We start from the raw sequence: 22,087 nt of genomic DNA on the forward strand, positions 1-22,087 counted from the left end.
CCTCCCTCCCTCCCCCATCTTTCTCTCCCTCCCTCCCTCCCTCCCTTCCTTCCTTCCTTCCACTAGTGGATTCTTTCCATTTCTTCTTTGTCCTCCAGTTCTAAGGAATCTGGGAAGTTTTAAGATTTGTTGACATAGGATGATTAGGCTCTTGTGGAGGTTATGGCATTTAGGTAGTCCTACGATTCTTAATTTTTTTTTCCTTAATCTGTTTTCTAAGTCAGTGGTTTTTGCTGGGAGACAGTACTTTATATTTTCTTTTATGCTTTGGTCTTTTCATTTTGTTTTAATATTTTTTGATATTCATGAAGTCATTGGCTTTTATTTGTTCTATACTAATTTTCAGGTAGTTTTTTTTTGCCTGCACAAGGTTTCATACCTCTTGTACCAAGCTTTTAAATCCATTTCCAATTCTTTCTTCCTTAGCTCTCATTTCTTTTTCAATATTTTTCTCTAGAGTTCTCATTTCATTGACAAAAACATTTTTAGCTCTTTAAAAATTCTTGCTTCATCTCTTCTAGGAATCCTAGTTGAATATGTGTCCCTGCTGTGTTTTTTTCCTCCCCCCTAGACTTTAGGATTTTAAAGTCATTCTTTTTTTTTCTGGGTTTGTTTTGAGCTTCCCTGTCACCATAATTGCTTTTTATGGTGGGATTTTTTTTATTTGTTTATTTTTTCAACCTTCTTCCTGATTTTGAACTTGATGTTAGAGGTAGACTCTGGTATACTTCTGTAGGGAATATCTTGTCTCGTCCTGTTGCTGCTTTCTTGGAAATATTGAGTGTTGTGTTGTTCCAGGATCTCAGGGATAACTTAGGCTCAGGATCTGCAACTTCTCAATGTTTCGAAAACAGTATGGTCCCGGGTCAAATGAAATTGCTCTCCCCACCCCTGGTCTGAGCTTTGCAAGTTCCTGGCCTGTGTTTGGGTTAGAACAATAGTAAACTGCTGCTGAACTCTGCCAACGCTAGCCATCTAGGAAACTATTGGTTCAGAGTGGCAGAACTTCAGACTCTTCTTTGGTCTGGGATTCCTGCCTTTGTTAGTTCTCTGCAAGCTCCAAATTAGAAGATAGACAGCTAGAGGCTGGAATAGCAACTCTTCTCTGCTCCTGCCATCTGAACCACATTGCTGTCTGAACCACAATCCTTCTGAACTTGCTCCTCTCAGTACCAGCTCAGGGCCTCACATTACTCTGTCCAGAAACATGCCCCCTTTTCCACTCCATCAAGGATCTGTGACCTGGAACTAGACAGAGGGTGACAAAACTCCCATTTGGCACCTGTCCCTGTAGAGGTGCTTGGGGATGGGTATGGGACCTCTTTCCGTCTTGGTGCACAGCTGCCTCTCCCTGGCTGCTCCTGTATAGTCATTGTCTCCAGGATCTGAATGCAGACCTCTCTGCCTTTCTCCCTATGCCTACTTGGGCTAGAAAAATGAAATCATGGTGATTTTTCATTGAATTTCCACATCACAATTCAGTCAGGTGTGTTGTCTGCATCTTTTTGGAGCAGTTGTAGGGGAAAGTTTGTTGCCCTGCTTCCTGCTACCTCTCTGACTGGCATGGGAAGCCCTTCACAGTCTGGTCCCAACCTTTCTTGCAAGTCTGATAATATTAAAACTCCACAGGCACTTTGTATTTAGGCCAGACCCAGTGGCCTATTTGGTATTCCCTGTACAAAATATTCTTCTGTGGTCTAGGTCTGTTTTCTTTTTGTTTTATCCCATTGCCCAGCACAGTCATACACTCAGTATTTATTGAACTGAATTTTCTTTCTACTTATCTGCTATTCTTTTTCATTTCCTTTTCTAAATCATCCTGCATATCACACTTCCTGCTATTTGTGTACCTGAAGGTTCTGTCCTGGACCCATTTCTGTCTTTACGCTTTCTGGCTTAGTGATCTCTTAAGTTCCCATGGTTGAAATTATTGTCACTATGCAGATGATGTCCAGGTCTATATATTCATCCCTGGCCTCTTTTAAGCTCCCATCTTATATCACTCTTTTTTGGGACATTTCCAACTGAATGTCTTATAGGTTTCTCAAACTGAACATGTCTAAAATGGAACTCATGTTTTCCCAGATGCTGGTATAGTGGATAGAGCACTGGGCTTGGAGTATGGAAGACCTGAATTAAATTCAGCCTCAGACACTTACTAGCTTTGTAATCCTGGGCAAGTCCCCTAACCTCTGTTTATTTCAGTTTCCTCAAATGTAAAATGAGAATAATAATAGCACCTACCTCCCAGGTTGTTGTGAAGATCAAATGAGATATTCTTTGTTAAAAGTGCTGAGTGCCTGATATATAGTAGGTACTATATAAGTACTTATTCTCTTCCCTTATTCTTTCCCCTAAACCCATCTCCCTGTTTCTGTTAAGGTAATCATTTACCAAATTTATCTGATTCTGTCACAACAATCTCTCACATTCGTTCCCTTCACTTCACTCACATGGCTACTATGCTGGTTTTGGCCCTCATTTCTCTGACCTGAACTATTACAATAGCCTCTTGATCAGCCTCTTTGCCCTAGTATTTCTCTTCTCCATTCCTTCTAGTGTGCAGCTGCTAACATTATGCTCATAAATCACAGATCTGAAAAATGTCACTCCCTTGCTCAAGAAACTCCTTTTCCTCTCTAGTCCCTCTAGGATAGAATACAAACTTATCTGACATCTAAAACACTTCATTATCTGGTTCCAGTTTACCTTTCTAGGCGTGTTCCACATTGACTTCATTTTAACTCCTCTCCATTCCATCCAGTGTGGTATGCACATACAGTAAACACAGTATTCTGTCTCTTGTTTTTAGGTCTTTGAATAGGCCAGCCCCCATACCTAGAATGAACTCATCTTTCACTTTCCTCAGAATCCTAAGCTTCCTTCAGAAACCATGTCCTACATTATGGTATTTCCTGATTCTTCTGATTATTGTAGCCTCTCTCCTTCAAGGTTGCATTCTATTTACTTTGTATACATTTTGCATGTATTTATTTTTTACATATGTTCTTTATTTCCCAATAGAATACAAGTTCCTAGAATGCTGGGACGATTTCTTTTTTGCTTCTGCAGCCCTTTAGCACAGAGCCTGGAACATTGTGTGTACTTTATAAATATTTGGATAAATAAATGAATTGGAACAGTTTGGACAGTCAGAAGTTAAAAACTTACTTTATAACATTAAGCATAAGGTAGAAAACAGGATGAGGAAACCTTTGACTTTACTTGGTAATAACACTGTCATAGAATAATGACTTGTTTTTTTTTTATAAAAGCCAAATTAAGAGTTTTAAGTCAAAACTTTTATTCAAAGATATAAATTAAAATATGCAGATTAATTTTTTTTAGTAAATTCTTGCATTTGCTTTGGTTCTTTAAATTTTATGTAGTACAATATAAAACTTCCTCAAGAAACTTTATTTGTGGTAAATTTGTGGCAAAAACTCCTCCCTCATACTGTATTAATATTTTTAAAGGTAAATTATTCATGGAGTTTCAGCCCAAGGCTAGCTGTAAAAAAGATGAATGGCAAAAAAAAGTTTTTCTGTGTAAATTTTAGTAAGACTAGTGCTTTTCTCCTTTGGAAAAATCTTTGGGGTCTGTGTAATTTCAATTGAGATTTTGGAATGGGGAGAAAACTGCATTTCTATTGCTTAAAAAAACCAATCAAGGCACTGTTGGTTCATTTACTATTTGCTTAATTCCAAGCAGCTGCCATTTCTAGCTTCTTAGGGGGTCTATTGATCTTCAGTATACATATCAAATCGTTCATTATAAATTACCCCACTTCCTCATACACTTCAGCCAGACTGGCCTTTCTGTTCTTCAAAGAAAGTATTTCATTATCAACTCCTTTCCTCTGTGGTTACCAGTGCCTGGAATGTATTCCCTCTTCACTCACTACTGAGCCCTGCTTTCTACAAGAAACCTTTTCCTGGAAACCTCCTATCCCCCCCCCACCCCAAAATTGCTAGTGCCCTATGCCTCTAAACTGCATTGTACTTATTTTGTATTTATTGTGTGCCTATATGCACATGCTCACATGCATGAGAGGCTTCCTGGCAGAGTGGAGAAAGGTGGGCTTTTGAGTCAGTAGGTCTCCATGGAAGTTCAAGTCTTGACACATAGGCTAGTTGACCTTGGGCAATTTATTTTAACTTTATTTCCCTCAGACAACTCTGTGACTTTAAGTTGCAGAGAAATTTCTCACACTTATTTGCTTTGGTAGGAGCTTCTTCCATACTTAGATAAGTGCGTATTTTCTCTCTGGAAAGAATATAAGTTCCTTGACATCAGGGGCTTTTTTGTTTTTGTATCCCCAGTACCTAGCATAGTGATTGAAACATAATATATACTTATTCAGTGCTTATTGATTGATAATATGAAGTCCTTAATTTAGAGTCTGTATTTTCAATCCAATTAAGCAAACATTCATTAAGTATGTCTTATAAAACAGGCACTGGGAACAGAAAAACAAAAAACCAAAAGATACCTACCTTCAGGGAACTTCTGTTCAATTGGAAGGACCTCTCTTCTATTTGTAACAACAATACTTTGCAATTCATTTTTATCAAACCAGCTGTACAAAAGTAGACTAGAAGTAGATGGAGTGAAATGGAGTAGGTGGAATAACATGTAAATATAGAAGGGATGACATAGAGAGTAATTTTTCCTCTTTATGTGGGAGGGATACCATCTTCTAAAAATATGCCAAAATAAAGCAGTCTCTGTAATATGACTGTTAGAAGCCACCTGTTTAGCTGCTGAAATGGCAGACAGATGAATTCACTTAAGCATTTTCCCCTTTTGTGTAGTCTTTACAGTTGCAAAGTGCTGGTGGCTTGCTCAGCATCTGAGGTAGTAGCATTTGCTTTGGGGTTAGAGGTGAGAGAATAGGGATTTGACTTTAAAGAGAAATAGGGAGAGACCTAATGGTTGGCAGCTGTGTAACACAGTGGCTAGAATGCTGGGCCCGGACTCAGGAAGACTCATCCTCCTGTGTTCAAATGTGGCCTCAGACACTTGCTGGCTGTGTGACCCTGGGTAAGTCACTTACACCAATTTGCCTCAGTTTCCTTGTCTGTAAAAAAATTAGCTAGAGAAGGAAATGGCAAACCACTTCAGTACTTTTGCCCAGAAAACCCCAAATGAGATCATAAAGAATTGGACACAACTAAAACATGACTGAACAATAAAAGATTGGTAGAACATTTGGATGGGGATGATGGATGAATCTGTCCAGTAGCATCTGTGTGTAAGAATTAAAAAGAAAAGCCTATATACTGATAGAGGCAAGATTAATTTTAGTCAGCTAGAGTGTGTGTAATTCTTATTCTCAGTCCTTCTCAAAATTCTCTTGAGAATGCTTAAAGCTAATTTTTATTTTAATGAGGTAATGAATGACCATATTAACTAGTCATTAGCCAAGTTTAAGGATTGTGGATTTGTTAGAGGATTCCCAAAGAGAAAGGGTATGATAATTAAGAAAATGTTAGTAATGGAAGGCATGAAGATCAGGGTTTGGTTTTGGTATGTGTTGAGCATTTAAAATAATTGAGAATAAAGGTGCCTTTTGTTAAAGAAAGGTAGTAAGTCTAAGTTACTAAGAGGTCTCTTTTTTTCCCCTAAAATAGTTTAGTTTATAGGTGCTACTAGATTATATAAAAGCTTTTATGAGTTTATCCCGTTCATATTCATGGTTGTTATTGTTAATTGTATATTTTCCTCCTTCTTGTTCTACTGCTTTTCCCTCTCTTTACTCCCACCTTCCTTACAAGTCTAAATATGATAAAAGGAAGAAAGTTTGCCAGTCATTTATGATCTGTAAATGAAATTAACTGTTTTTACTCTGTTTCAGTACTTCTCTTCCCTTTGCCTCACATGTCATCCCAGGTTTTTATTCTTTCTTCCTTTCCTTTTGGTTTTCCCTTCACATTCTTCTCTACAACATCTAAGTTTCTTTTACTTACTTATTCCGTCCTCCCTTTTAAACCTTTCTCTCTTTCTGTCTTGTCCCTATTCTTTCCTGTTTCCCTTTGAGTTTAATGTATTTCTATATAGAGAGCTGTGTTTATATGTATATTTCATCTTCCTTTATTCAATTCAGATGAAGGTGAAGTTCATGGGATGTCCATTCTCCATACCCTTTCTTCCATAATAAATACTTGTTATCTTAATACCTCTGCTATGTGATACTGATTTCTATGTCATTCTTTCTTGGGCAGAGTAGCCCCCTGTTCCTCCATTTTTAATCTTCTCCTGAGCCTGTCAACATAATACAAGACCATCCACAGATCTTCTGTGATATTTGCCTTTTTTAATGACCCTTAAAGATAATAGAGTTCTGAGAAGACATTTGTTTCTTATCTATTAAAATGAAGTTGCTCATTCCCATATATGCCCTTCTAGTTAAACAAATGTGTGTACCTTTTACTTTTTCTCTTGATTCTGTTTCAGAATGTCTACTCAATTCTTCTAGCCTTTACATTAGGAATACTTGGAAATCCTCTATTTCTTAAAAATTCCATTTGTTTCTCTTTAGTTTTTATGGATAGGTTATTTTTGGTTATAAGTCTCTATTTTTTTTGCCTTTTGGAATTTCATATTCCAAGCTCTTATCTCCTTGCCAGCTGCCAAATCTTTTGTGATCTTTATTGTGACCCCTTCACAGTTGAACTGTTTCTTTTTGGCTACTGCATTATTGTTTTCATTAACCTGGAAACTTAGAATTTTGCGTGTGATGTTCCTGGGAGTTTTCATTTTGAGATTTTTTTGGAAGGTGATTACTGGATTCTTTTTTGCTCTTTGGTTTTGAGAATTCTAGAAAGTTCCCATTTGTAATTTTTTGAAAATATGGTATCTAAGCTTTCTTTTTTGGGAGTAGTGGAGGTTATACTTTTCAGATAGTTTAGTAATTTATAGATGACCTCTCTTTGGCCTATTTTCCAGGTTAATTATTTTGGATATTATATTTCTTATATTTTTTCTTTTTTTCTCCCTTAGTTTTGTCATTTTGTTTTAGTATTTCTTGTCCCATTTGCTCATTTTCTGATTGGTTTATTTTAATTTTCAGCACATTTAGTTCTTGGGTTTAGTTTTCCAACATCTGTTCTGACGTTATCAGTTTTTCTGGGCCTTCTTTCCTCACTAGCTTTTCATATTTTGTATTTTTGTATTTCCATTTTTGTATTTTTCCCAATTAACTTGTGCTTGGGGTATTTTTTTCTGTGAAGTTTTTCACCTTTTTTTTTTTTTTCGCTTTTTTGGAGGGCAATTAGGGTTAAGTGACTTGCCCAAAGTCACATGGCTAGTAAGCGTGTCAAGTGTCTGAGGCCGGATGTGAACTCATGTCCTCCTGATTCCAGGGCCGGTGCTCTATTCACTGTGCCACCTAGCTGCACCTTCTGTGAAGTTTTAATTGGACTTGTGAAGTTGTTCTCTTCCTTGGGATTTACCTCCTTGGTAGTCTTAGTATTTCCTCTCCATATTTGGTGTTTTCCTTGGTGTACTCATTTCAGTCACCTTAGTGTCTAGGTTGTGAGGAGAGAGCCTGGATGGTATCTACTTTTTGGTCAGTCTCTGTGCCTGAAGTGAATGGAGTGGGCAGGCCCTGCAGAGTCTTGACTGTCATGGTGAAGACTAGACTCTTACTTCAGGGACTTCTTGGACTCTTCAGGGTATGAACTCTGTTTTTGGGCTGAGGGGCTACGGCTTTTGCTCGCCACTCCAGGCTTGCTCTTGCCACACCCGGCTTCTGGGTTGTCCCTTGTATTAGGCTTTGCCCAAGGTCCTTTCCGCCTGCTTCTGGTGTGTGCTAGTGCATGACCCATTTCTGTTTTCCTGAACTGGTCTTTGCCTGGGGCTCCCTACTGCTGTGGGTCCTGCTGGGTACTTAACTTCTCCAGTTGCCTTGAAGCTGCTTACCCTGACCTTTTGATATGCCCCTGATTGTTTGCTTCAAGGTTTCTACAAGAGTCTGGTGGTTGTTTGTATATTCCTGGGCTGGGTGGATGAGTCTACAAGTGATTCTCCTTATTTTGCCAATTAATGATGGAATTTTAAGTTTTCTTGAGGGGTTTGTAGGGCATCTGGCCTTCTCTAGATCCTAGCAAGACACTATCATCTATAACATCATAATAAACCTTTCTATCTCTCCTTCACATGTAAAATTCAAGTCATCCTTACCCACTCCTTTGGATATAAAACCTCTGCCTCTTGTAGAGTTATTATCCTTTAACAGTATTTGTGATATAAATTTATAAATGTGCAATCTTAAGCTTGAGTAGTTTGAGTCAATTGATGGACTAAGGGTTTTTTTTTTTTTTACCTTATTGTGTTGCTTGCTCTGAAAGTTAGTTAAGGCCTAGTAGAATACAAGTGTTTGGGAATATTAATGATACCTACTGATGGCTGTTCAGGTTAGGTCTCATCCAAGACTTTTTGGCATAGCTCCAGAATGCCACTGTGGATACCTGAGGAACCTAGTTAAGAATTCCTCTCCCACAAAAGAGAAAACTTTGGTGGGTTGATGAACCAGGATCATATTTGAGGTTTTGAGATATTTGAAGTGTAATGGGGTAAAAGGGATTACATTTTTAGTTTTCTTGGTTTCAAAGAGTGGGTTTCAGTCAGTGGGTAGAAGTTATATTTAAAAGGATCATACATAGATTTAGAAGTGGAAGTTACCTTAAAGTTTATCTCATCCAACTCCTTTCTGTTGCAGAAGAAGAAACTTGAAGGAAAATTCCCTGTAGAAAAGTATACTACAGTTAGAAAGGCCCTAACAGAGGTAAAACTTAATCAAGACATCAGGAGAGGGAAGCCCCCATGGAAGAAACTCTCCTAATAGTTTTGTTCAATATAAGAAATGACATCTTAACAGTGCTATCAGGTAATGAAAGGTTGTCTTAGGAGACAGTGTACTCTATTTCATAAAGTATTCAAGCAGAGACTGGATGAGTAATGGACAGAATTTATGCTTTAGCATTAGAAATTGGATTTGATGACCTCTGAAGTTCCTTTCAGCTTTAAAATTTTGAGATTTTATGAAATGGTGGTTATCTTTCCTCCCTCATTTTGGTAGAGGGTACTTCTGAGAGACTTAGAGATGTCTGTGGAATCTTTCAGACCTAATCAAGTTACCTTTCTCTACTTAAATGTGACTTGATCACATTTATATATAGGAAATCTCGATATAGGAATATATATATATATACATATATATATAATAGAGTATAGGAAAATCTTAAGTGCAGTTAGCTTTCACATATTGTTCTTTTATCATATTTAAGATAGTTCTAGAACTTTGCCTTTTTCTATAATAAACAACTTTCTAGTTTATTATTTTATTCTTTTGAAGTAAAGATTGCTACAAAAATTGCTGACTTAGTAAAGATGCAAATAGAAATTTATTTTAACTTTACTGTATTGCTTGCTCTGAAGGTTAAGGCACAGTAGAATACAAGTGTTTTAAATAGTGTTCTTTCATTATTAATACTTTTAAGTCTTAGAGTGAGAGGAGTGCAGAAGCACAGTATTTCAGATAAATAACTATTTCAGAAAACAAGAAAATCCTAGTTTATTTTTACATAGATTCTGTGATTGTGATATTATTAAGGACATGTATATAGTTTAAGTTGAATAAACAAGGGTTTACTGTTTGTCTAACAATGTATTCTTTTTAACTTCTCCCTCTTCTTTCCCTATGCATATAGGCATAGAAGGGATGAAGGTTTGAAGTAAAAGAAAAAGCAATGGATATCTGTGGGTAGCTTTTCCTCAAAAGTATTATCTAAAGATAATAATTAAGCCAATGAGTTAAGGTGTAAGTGTTAGTGATTTTACTAATTAGAATAAGATAAAAAGCACAGTAAAATTTAAGTGTGTGATTACAACATTGATCATTATGACTCTTCTTGATTTAGGATTTATTGTGGCTTCTGCCAGATTTAGCAAAACACATTTACCCATCTGGCAGTGCAGAATTGTCTCGTCAGCTGAACCTAATGGACTTAGTGATGAATGCCTTTTGTTTGCAATGCCTGACTTTGAGTGAAAGGAGACAAAAGAGGCTGGTTTTGCTGTAGAGCATGATAGACTACAATGACAGATGCAGCTATATTGTTTTCTGTAATAAATCTTTGAAATATAATAAATATTAGCTGAATAGTGTTATATTAGGAATGGGAAGATCACATAAAATCACTGCATGAAGACATCATTTGTGTAAAAATCTACATGGAAAAATTATACTGTGGTAAGTAAGAGGGTCACAATATTAACTTTGAGTAGTTTATGCTTTTTTTGAGGGGATTTCACTCATGGCATTATTTTGGGACAGGAATGTTTAATCACATTTAAAATAATATTTTAAATTATGTTAGCATGTTTATTTTTTCTTTTTTGATTATTTTCCATGTTATGGAAATTCATACTTGTCCTTTAAACTATTTATGGCATGTGTTTTATAACTGAGGGTGAATATTTCCATATTTTGTGTTCAAAATTCCTCTTTATAGACCTGTTTCATTGTCATAAAGAGGAAACCTGAATTTGATAATTACTGTTTAGTGAAAAGAGTTTTTGAACTAGCTTTGCATCAGAACATTTAAGTAATTAAGGCAGTTTGTTAAAAATTCTTTAAAATTTTGAAGTTTGCATATTTTTATATGAACAAATTGTCACTAATTGCAAACTTTATTTGCAGAGAGGATTATGAATACTTAAAATCACATCCAAAGCAAACTTTACTTTTTCTTAAAATCTCAGGATAGCACAAAGGTACTATGATATAAAAATATATAATAAAAGTCTGCTTTATGAAAGCATGAACATATTTCTTAGTCACTTAGTTGTATTTAAAAACACTTACCTAGTATGGTGTTAAGTAGAAATTAGAAAATGTATAGAATACTATTCTAACAATCCCTGTCTTTCAGGTGTCCCATATTCATTTGGTCTTATCTGAAAGTTAAAGGGATCTGTAGCTAGTTCATATTTTTAATACTTTGTAGTTTTCCTAAGGTCTTTTTTTATTTTTGGCTTTGGAGAAATAGTGTATTTGAGTTAATGTGCTCTTAAGATCTATCTACTTTAAAAAAACAAAAGTAAAACCTTAAATGACCTAAAATTTCATAACTTATTTTTCTCTAAAGAATTGTGTTGATCTGAGACTTAGAGTCAATGGATACAGTTCATTTGAATCAGTAATTTACTCTTATTTTAATTGGTTTGAACAGTTGCATATATAACAAAGACTTAAGCACAAATTCACTCAATTTGTGTGAATACCTTAAATTTCTACTGTTCTTATTTTGTAAATTTTATTATCAGATCTTTTAAATCTTATATAATGCATTAAAGGCAAACCTCTTGGCTTAAACTGTGATAATTTTTTTGTGTGTGTGTGTGAAGCAAGCTAAAAGTTTACCTCTTTCTTTTACCACCACTTTTAAAGAGAGACACATTTAGAAGTTGGTAAATGTGGTCAGAGTGTAAAAGTGTGAGAACAGTTTTTTTTAAATCACCTGAATTGTCTTTTCATTTTTCAGTAAAATGTTTGGAATTATAAAAATATTAAATGAGAACCTTAATACCTCTAAAATTAATTAAAAGCCTTTTCTTTGTGAACTTAAGAGCTGTGTTAAAAGTAATGGCAATAGTTGGATAAGGACAGCTACTGAAATAAAAATTTATTCCAAGAGAAAAATGTCAACAGATTTTTAGTCATGGCTTTTATGGTTGGTTACACTTTGTGAAATAGTGAAAAGAACAATGGATTTGTTCTTTAATTACTTTTTTACCATCATTATTTCATTTCTCTACACAAGTTATTGACTGTTGGGCTTGATTTCTAAACCTCTTCCAATTCTGAATCTTACAGTCTTTTCTCCATTTGCACAGTTGGCTATCTAGCACAGAGGGATGTGTATAGGAGGCACTAAAGGATACTTGATTTACCAAATGTTTTTATTCTCTTTGTGTTCTTTCTAAGACTTGGCTAGATGAAGATGTCCCATGGAATGTTGCTTATCACCCCTGCTTTCTAAGTGGCTCCTGGGTGATTCCTATTAGGTGAGAATTTAATTTACATTACAAAGTTTAATTAGAAAAACATAAAGGCTCTAGCAAGGATATATGCAATTTACAATTGTTAATTTTACAGTCTCTTAACACTATTTTCACTTAAAAAATCTTTGCTACATTGAACTTGGGCTAACCATAATGGTATGATGTGGAATTTCATAAGAAAATGTGGTCAAATTTCTCCCTTAGAATTCAAAACCCTTTGACTATCATATTCATTCATTATAATGTTATATTTTTGGGCTCTGTACATGGGCCCCACTAATTCTTCCTTAACGATATGAATACATTAAATTCTATTGGAGGGGGGGCAGAGTCAAGATGGCAGAGTGGAAGCAGGGCCTCCCCACTGCTCCGGCTTCCACTTTCCCCAATCCATGTAAAAAGGGTTCTCTGAACAAACTTTGGAGATGCAGAACCCACAAAATGACACAGAGAAGTTAACCTCCTGCTGAGGACAGCCCGGCAGGCCAGCAGGAATTGGCCAGTGTAGTGCTCTGGGAGCCCAGGCCCACACCAAGGCTTTAGCCCCAGGGCGGGCCTGACCAGCCCCACTGCCGGAGGGACTCCAGATCAGCAGCAGCTGTGGCCATTTCCAGATTTATCAACACATAGATGCAAAGGACAAAGTGAGAGGTCAGTGCAGTCTGGACTTTGGGACCCAATAAATGAGAATGCGTGGTTTTTGCCCCCAGGGAGAGAAGCCCCTGAGACGCCAGCCAGCGCCATGTGGCAGCTTCAGCTCCTGGCCTGCAGAGTGTAGGGGGATCAAGCACCAGTCTGAGGGGTAATCGCCCTTGCTTTAACCTTCTTGGATCTGGATTGCAGTCTAGGGTGGAGGTCATGGGGTGTGTGACCAGCTTGCCAGAGCTTGTGGAGACCTCAGAGAGGGCACCCCTCTAATACCTCCAGCAGCTGAGAAAACCCCAGTGTTTGGGAGGAAAGCTCCCCTGTCTGGTGGCAGAGTCCTACTGTGGCAAAAAGTCCAGGGGTCTAGTGACTGAGGGGCAACATGACAAGGAAAAGGAAACAAAGCAAACAGAGGATTCCAACATTATACTCCTATTTTGGGGACAAAAAGGATCAAAGCATGGAACAGGAGGAAGACAGTGAAGTCAGAACTACTGCACCAAAACCTTCAAAGGAAAATACGAGCTGGTTACAGGCCATAGAGGACCTTAAGAAGCAGATAAGAGAAGTGGAGGAAAAACTGGGAAGAGAAATGAGAACGATGCAAGAAAATTATGAAATAAGAGTCAACAGCCTAACTGAAGAAAATCACACCTTAAAAAATAGACTAACTCAAATGGCAAAAGAGGCTCAAAAAGGCAATGAGGAGAAGAATGCCTTAAAAGGCCAAATTTGCCAGATGGAAAAAGAATCTCAAAAGTTCACTGAGGACAATCATTGCTTCAGAATTAGATTGGAGCAAATGGAAGCTAATGACTTTATGAGAAATCAAGATGCTGTTAAACAGATCCAAACAAATGAAAGAATGGAAGGCAATGTGAAATATCTCATGGGAAAAACCACTGACCTGGAAAATAGATCCAGGAGAGATAATTTAAAAATTATTGGACTACCTGAAAGCCATGATCAAAGTAAGAACCTAGAAATCATCCTCCAGGAAGTTCTCAAAGAAAACTGTCCTGATGTTTTAGAACCAGAGGGCAAAATAGAGGTTGAAAGAATCCACTGATCACCTCCTGAAAAAGATCCCAAAAAGAAAACTCCTAGGAATATTATAGCCAGGTTCCAGAATTCCCAGATTAAGGAGAGAATATTACAAGCAGCCAGGAAGAAAAATTTGAATATTGTGGAAACACAATCAAGATAACCCAGGATCTGGCAGCTTCTACACTGAGGGATCAAAGGGCTTGGAATATTTTATTCCGGAGGTCAAGGGAGCTGGGATTAAAACCAAGAATCACCTACCCAGAAAAACTGAGTATCATGTTTCAGGGGAAAATATGGTCATTCAGTGGAATAGAGGACTTTCAAGCATTCTTGCTGAAAAAAACAGAGTTGAATAGAAAATTTGACATTCAGATACAAGAAGCAAGAGAAGCATGAGAAGGTAAACAAGGAAAAGAAATCATAAGGAACTTATCAAAGTTGAACTATTAACATTCCTACATGGAAAAACAATAATTGTAACTGATGAAAGTTTTCTCAGTAGTTGAAGGGAACATACATACATACATACATACACACACATATATATATATATATATATATATGTTTACAGGTATACATAGATAGAGAGCACAGGACTAATTTAACAGGAAGGCATGATACTTAAAAGGTGAAATTAAGAGGTGAGAGGAATATAATGAGAGGAGATGGGGAGAGACAGAATGGGGTAAACTATCTCATACAGAATAGGCAAGGGAAAATGGTTACAATGGAGGGGAAGAATAGGAAGGCAAAAGGGAATGGGTCAACCTTATTCCCATTGAATTTGGCTTGAGGAGGGAATGAAATACACACTAAATAGGGTATCTCACCCTCTAGGAGAGCAGGGGGAAGGGGATGAGAGGGGGGATAATGGAAGGGAGGGCAGGCTGGTGGGGAGGGAAGTGAAAAGGGACGGGATCAAAGTAGAGAATAGAACAAGTGGGAGGTGGAATAGGAGGGAGGGAAATATAGTCAGTCTTTTACAATATATCTACTATGTTATTGTTTTGCATTAGCCACACATGTACAACCTATACTGAACGGCTTATCTTCCCAGTAAGGGTGGGTGACAAGGGAGAAGGGGAATGAATCTGGAATTAAATGTTTTAAAATCAAATATTCAAATATATATATATATATTTATATACTATTTTAATACTATTTTACATGTAATTGGGAAATAAGATATACAGGCAATGGGGCATAGAGTTCCACTGGAAAAGTCGAAAGGGGTATGGGAGAAAATATGGGAGAGAGCAGATTGGAGGAGGGGACCTCCTGTGGGACTGCTACTTTGGGGCGGTGGGTAGGGGAAAAACGGGGAGAAAATTTGTGACTAAAAATCTTTGGAAGAGAAATATTTGTTTATTTTTAGTTTATGGAATAAAACAAGCATTTCCATGAAAAAAATTCTATTGGAGTTAGAAATACTGATTAACCAGTACTTTCAAAAGTATCATTTACATAATATTCTGTCCAGTTAACCTTTGCATTTTTTGTGTAGTATGTGCCCTAACCAACTGTATTTGAAAACTTGTCAGATATTAAATACTCTTAATAGGCTTTGCCTCCTTTCTCCCCAAAATGTGTTATCATTTCATCTTTTGCATGAAACTTTTCTTGATCCCTCTAACTGCTGATGCCCTTTTCAGACTGCCTTATATTTTCTACTTTGTATATATTTGTATTTATTCACTTTATATGTATTAACAGCAAGGTTAAATAACTTTCCCAGGATGACACAGCTACTAATGTTGGAGCCAAGATTTTAAATGAGAATTTATTGACTTGATGCTTTTCCACTGAACCAAGCTACATTACTGTATGAGAAAGATAAATGTCTATATTCAAAATATTAAAATATCCTGTTGTTTGTTTTTATGTGTACAGAACATTCAGAAGATTGACTTTTTCTCTTTCATTCACATGTATTTACGATATCTAGTCAATGCAGGGTGCATCATCATGTATGTTATTCTTTCTGAATATTCATCAACTGTCAGGTAATCTAAAATGCTGATAAACATTTTATTATTTCTTAATTATATTTTATTTTTTATGCCATTAAAACTAACTTTTCTTGTAAACTTTGAAAAGTTTGATTACAAAGGAGATTCTAGAATTACTTAGGCCTTTAACATGCTAATGGCCATAAAGGTAGACCTCTCCCAGTCTACCCAAGCCAAATAGCATTGTGTCCCTAGAAGTGACCATGGAGGAAGAGTAAGTCTGCTGTTCCTCCCTGCAATTTATTCCCTCTTCTCTTAATTGGCAGGTTAGATCTCAGACTTCAAACCATTTTTCCTGCGATATAAAAGGGAGTAGGTACTAGGAAATAATGCTGATAGCTCAGATTAAGTATTTCTGATTTATGGTTAAATTTTTAATGAGAGATATATGTGTGGATGATAGTAATAAAAATAGATAACTGCCCCTCCAGTTGGAATTACTTCTGCTCAAAACATTATACATTAACGATTTTAACCATAGGTAAAACAATACTACTTTAGATTTATTTGTTTCAATAAAACCTTTGATTAACATTTTTTTGTTTTCTTCTGCTTATTAGCTACATGTGTTGTGAATGTAAAAAGATAAGATTATCAATTTAGATCTGGAAGAAGCTTTATTGATAATCTAGGTAATTTTTTTGACTTTACAAATGAGGAAACTTAGTTGGACTTGTCTAAGGCCACATAGGCAGTTAGTCAGTTAACAAACACTGATTAAGCACATTTTTGTGTCAGTCACTGTACTAAGTGTAAATGCGAAAAATGTATATTCTTTTTTATTTATTTTATTCTTTTATTGGGAAGGCGGGGAAGTTGGGGTTAAGTGACTTGCCCAAGGTCACACAGCCAGCAAGTGTTAAGTGTCTGAGGCCGTATTTGAACTCAGGTTCTCCTGACTCCAGGGCTGGTGCTCTATTCACTGCACCACCTAGCTGCGGAACATATATTCTAATGGGAGAGATAACATATAAATAACTAGGTATATAACTCCAAATCTAGCATACTTTTCATTGCATCAAACAGTTTAATTGTGGAGGGATTTGAAGAATAAATATAGTTACACAGAATTATAGATTTAAAGCTGTAAATCCCATTGGAATTCATCTCAACAAAAAGCCTTGCTTTACAAAAGAGAAATTTGAAGGTCAGAGAGGTTAAATTATTTGTCCAGAGTGACAAAGACACCAAGGTGGAAGTGCCAGCTTTTGAATTCAAGTACTTTACCTCTAGATCCAATCATCTTTCTGCTTGTTGTTATTCTGTCGCTCGGTTGTATACAACTCTTCAATGACCCTGTAGGCCATCTATGGGGTTTTCTTGGCAAATATACTAGAGTAGTCTGCCATTTCCTTCTCTAGTGTATTAAAGCAAACAGAAGTTAAGAGACTTGCCCAAGGTCACATGACTAGTAAATGTTTGAGGCTGGATTTGAACTTAGGTCTTCCTGACTCCAGGACTAGCACTCTATCCACAGAACCATCTAGCTGCCTCCTTTTTTTCTGTTCTCAACAAAGGACAGCATAAAAATATCTTTGTGACTATGATTGTAACTGATACAACTTTTAGAGATGGTTCAGGCTTGTTCAGAGCCGCTCTTTTTTTGTGTAAGGCATACAGATTGGGGTAATTTGCTGAGTTTGGCCTTTTTTTCCTTTCTAACTAGATCCATGGTAAGTTGGGGGTATGTTGAGCTTGAAATACCTATAGATGATATCCTGGTAGAAATGTACATCAAGCAGCAGGTAATACAGGCCTGGAGTTCAAGAGAGAAAGTAGCCTGGGTATGTAGATTTAAAAGCCATCTGCATAAAGGTGGTGATTCAACCCATGGGATCTAATGAGATCACTGAGAGAATTTTTGGAGAGAAGAGGACCAAAGGCAGTACCGTGAAGCATATTTATAATTGGGGGTCTTACAGAGACTTGAGAGTTAACTTTGTTTTTTTTGTGGTGCCTGTACATTAGCATAGCTCCAGGGTAACTAGCACTCTTCCTTCCTTCCTTTCCCTGATAAGCTGCAGAAAGGATAGACACAGGGCCCAAGAAATGTAAATTTCTTGGGTGGAGAAAGAGTTCTTAGACATGGAGTTCTGAACTCTGAATATTTGTATCTAGTCCTGGGGAGGTACTGATTGTAGAAGCACTTAACAAGTGCACAAGTTCTCTTCTCTACCAAAACTTCCTCAGTGATCTCATCAGCTCAGCATATCCAAACTGAGCTCATTATCTTTATGCTGCCCACCCCCATTTAACTCACCCATGTCCCTAACTTTTGTTCTATTTTGGGTACCATCATCCTTCATAAGTTTAAAATTTTGGCGTCTTCTTTGACTTTTATCTTTCCTTTAGTCTCAGTATTAATAGTTACTATTTCTTGTTGATTATATCCTCACAGCATCTCTCATGTGCATCCTTTTCTTTCTGTTCTCACATAGTTCTAATCACCTCTTGCTTGGATTATTGCAGTAGTCTCCTGATTGGCTGGCCTATCTCAAGTCTTTTCTGTCTTTATCATTCACATAGCTGCTACATGAACATTTCCAAAATACACTTCTGATCATATCTTCTCAATGGCTCTCTGTTGCCTCTAGGATAAAATACAAAATCCTGAGCCTAACAATTAAAGCCCTTCATAGGTTACTTCTTAAATCTCTAGATTTATTCCACATTGCTCCCTTCATACATTCTCTGTTCCAAGTCGAATTGGCCTGCTAGCTATTCACTGAGCACAATATTCTTTGGACCAGTGGTTTTTCCATAATACCAAGAACTATGTATTCATTTATTCTTCATTTGCCCTAAGGAGTTACTTTTCAACTTCTTAAAAATCATCTTTTGAAATAATAGAGGATTTATGTTTATCTGGAAAAGGAAGACTTCAGATAGGTGACATCTTATCAGTCTCATTTTACAAATAAAGAAACTGAAGCTGAGAAAAGTCAAGTGATTTACACATGTTTATACTTAGAGCAGGTAGCAGAGCTGATATTCTCATCTGATGTTCCTTTCATTCACTGGACTGGGTTGTTTCATGCTTATCTTTTAATTAGATAACAGTAAGAAGATTTTCTTCCTTAATTTTCATTTTCATCTTTCTATTATTAATCATACAGACTCTTACATTCTTTCTATAGAAAACAATTAGTTTTGCTAGCAAGTACCCCACTATTTCATAAATATATTAGTTTTCTATTAACCTTCAGTCACTTTTGTGTCTTGAATGTTCAGTAAATTTTTATTAAGGATCTGTTATGTGCAGGGTGTAAGTCTACTTGGTAATGCCTCTTGAATCGTTAACTCATAGAGACCTAAGACGGTACCACATAATTGAGAACATAAGAAATGTTGTGACTGAACTATAAATGGATCATCTAGCTGAGATGCACATAGTAATTACAACAGGAATCAATATGAAGTAATAACAATTTAAGAATAAATTAAACTTTTAATTAGAAATTCTACTATTCACATCTAATAGCTATGTGTAGTTAAAACAAGGTAGTAAAGCCTTACTCAAATCTCCAAGCTTCTAAAAAATTAGAATCTCAAAGGAGATGGGGCTTTGGGGTGAAAACATCTTATCTAGAAGAGTAGCCAGATTTGTCCTATGTTCTTAGTGTAATTTGGAACATGAGGGTAGGAGCAACTCACTCTCAGGAGCTTGGCCTTGGATATAACTTCTTTTGGAGAGCCAAGAGTGGTTTCTTTGAATGACAGAAGAAGGGAAGAATATGGGTTGGAGAGAACAGGAATTAGGTTCCCAGAGTATTTTATGAGGGTAAAATGAAAATTGCTTTGTACTTGATATCTGCTATTTCTTCAAGAATTTGCCTAAAAGCTAGAGATCTTTGGAGGTCTAGACATAAGTTCCTTCTCTGAAGGAACTTTGATAGAAAAAAAATGATCCAAAGAGATATGCTTGGGGGGGAAATACCCCCAATATGGGATCCACTCTCTGTGAACATAGAGACTGAGATTCTGTGCCATAGGATTATACAAGGTATAAGTAGCTGGAACATAGGATTTCCTTCTTAAAAGAAGATGATTCCAAATTAAAGAGACAAAGGGAACAAAAAGTGGAAGTTTGTCAGCCATAGAATGGGTAGAAAAAACAGTTAATCAGTACCCCCAACTTTAAAGTTCTTTAATGACTCACTACAGAATTTCTGTGTGAGTAGTGGTGATCCCTTGCAGGGCTTGTTGCTCCAAATACTGGGGAACTCTATTTGGAGGTGGCAGGGACTTCTGGCTGGGGATCTATCAGTAAATGCCTGATGATTCCTCCTCTTTTCCCCCAGGACCAGATTGAATTTATACTGAGCATGAACTACCAAGACTCATTTAAAGGTGGTAGTTGTAACCAGAATGTACCCTAAACTTGGAGCATGTGTTAAGTTCTTAGGCTTTGAGGCCCTTACAAGACCCTGGATCTCTGGTTTATCTGAGCTCTCTTTGGTGAAAGCTGTCTACTACCTCTGTTTCTCTTAGTCTCAGGATTTATTATTTTGAGGTTCTTGGTGATTGTAAATGGTTATAGCTCAAACACCATCTTACACATGAAATCTTTACTGATTACCACTAGTCTTCTCTTTCCCATTCTACTTTGTATTTAAGTACTTTGTATATGTTTGCATTTGTCCACTTTATTTGTTGTTGTTCAGTCTTGTCTGTCTCTGTGTAACCCCATGGACAAGTCATGGGGCTTTCTTGGCAAAGACGCTGGAGTGGTTTGTCATTTCCTTCCCCAATATGTCCCCATTTTACAGATGAGGAACTGAGTCAAATAGGGATTAAGTGATGTGCCCAGAGCCATACAGCTAATAAGTGTTGGAGGTTAAATTTGAACTCAGATCGTATTGACTTCAAGCCCAGTGCTTTATGTACCGTAACACCTAGTTATACTTTATATCTATGTCTACTTTCTATCTATGGCATTCATATAGATAAGCTCTTTATGAGTAGCAGTTTTTTCAGTTTTTAAATTTGTATCCCTAGTACCTAGCACACACAGTACCTGACACATAGCATGTGCTAGATAAATGCTTTTTGTTGTTGTTCTTAAAAATAAATTTTATTTGTATTTTTTGTTTTTACATTGCCTAAAGTTTTCCCAGTATCTATCCTTCTTCCCCACCCTCTGTAACAAAGAAATTTTATAAGAAGAGAAAATATATATATTTTATTATATTATTATATATTATATAATATATGTGTATTATATATTATTTTATATATAATATATTATATATTATTTTATTTATATATATATAAATCAATATAGAGAAAAAGTTGAAAACATAGGTATTGTTCCACACTTGTGGACTACATATTTCTGCCAAGGAAGGAGGAAAGAGTCTTCTCATAGTACCTCTTTGAAGTGTGGCCTTGCTTGTTCTGTGTAATTCTGCATTGTTCACTTTCACTTGTTTCATTGTTGCTTTTCCTATTTACATTGTTGTAGTCATTGGATATATTGTTTTCTTGGCTTTGCTTACTTCGCTCTACATCAGTCCCTCTAAGTCTGTGCTCTGTAGTCATCTATACTTTCTATCATCTCTGTAGTAATCATATTAATAATTTTTTATAGTACAGTAATATTCAGTTATATTTGTATACCATAATTTGTTTAGTCATTCCATAATCTATCAAATCTACGTTGTTTTCCTTTTTTTGTTACCACAAAAAAGTGCCATCATAAATATTTTGGTGTATAGATATTTTCTTATCAGTTTTCTTCTTAAAATATATGCCTAGTAGTAAAATTTCTGTGTGAAAAGATATTTTGGGTTAAAGTGACATTTTAGTCTTTATTTACATAATTCCGAATTGCTTTCCAAAGTCATTATACTGATTCACAGCTCCATCAAACAATGTAATAATGTTACCCATAGTCCCCCAGTCCCTCAACATCAACTATTACCATGCTTTGTCATCTTTGCCAATTTGCTGGGTGTGAAGCAAAACCTGAGGGTTGCTTTGATTTGGATTTTTCTTACTGGTGATTTGGAGTGTTGTTTTCATGTGTTAAATTTGCATTTTTTGGGTAAAACTGTTCTTATCTTTAGATCACTTTACCTATTGGGGAATGGCTTTCAATAATATACTTACATAATATGGATGAAGATGGATTTGAGCTCAGGTCTTCCTGACTCCAAGGCCAGTGCTCTGTGCACTACAGCACCACTTTGGAGCTGCGGGGGGGGGGGGGCGGCTTTTGCCATATGGCACGAACTGCTTGGTTCGCTCTGAGAAAAAGAAAAAAAAGACACAAAACAACAACGCATACCATGGTGTGGAGGGGAGGGGGGCAATTT

At 36.5% G+C, this 22,087-nt stretch overlaps 1 protein-coding gene across 8 annotated transcripts in view; it reads left to right on the forward strand.

The window, feature by feature from the left end:
• PTK2 (protein tyrosine kinase 2) overlaps positions 1 to 22,087 on the forward strand; it is a 439,876-nt gene that overhangs the window by 66,385 nt on the left and 351,404 nt on the right. For 5 of the 8 annotated variants that reach the window (XM_069081220.1, XM_069081223.1, XM_069081221.1 and 2 more), the window contains one exon: positions 11,993 to 12,072. The exons of the other annotated variants lie outside the window; for them this stretch is intronic. The gene's annotated coding sequence lies outside the window, so the exon portion shown is untranslated. The remainder of the gene's footprint in view (positions 1 to 11,992; positions 12,073 to 22,087) is intronic. 8 annotated transcript variants of the gene reach the window in all.

Source organism: Petaurus breviceps, unplaced genomic scaffold, assembly GCF_028583685.1.
Source record: "Petaurus breviceps papuanus isolate PSGF00001 unplaced genomic scaffold, PetGlider_PUasm1.0 98, whole genome shotgun sequence".
Classification (NCBI taxonomy): Eukaryota; Metazoa; Chordata; class Mammalia; order Diprotodontia; family Petauridae; genus Petaurus; species Petaurus breviceps.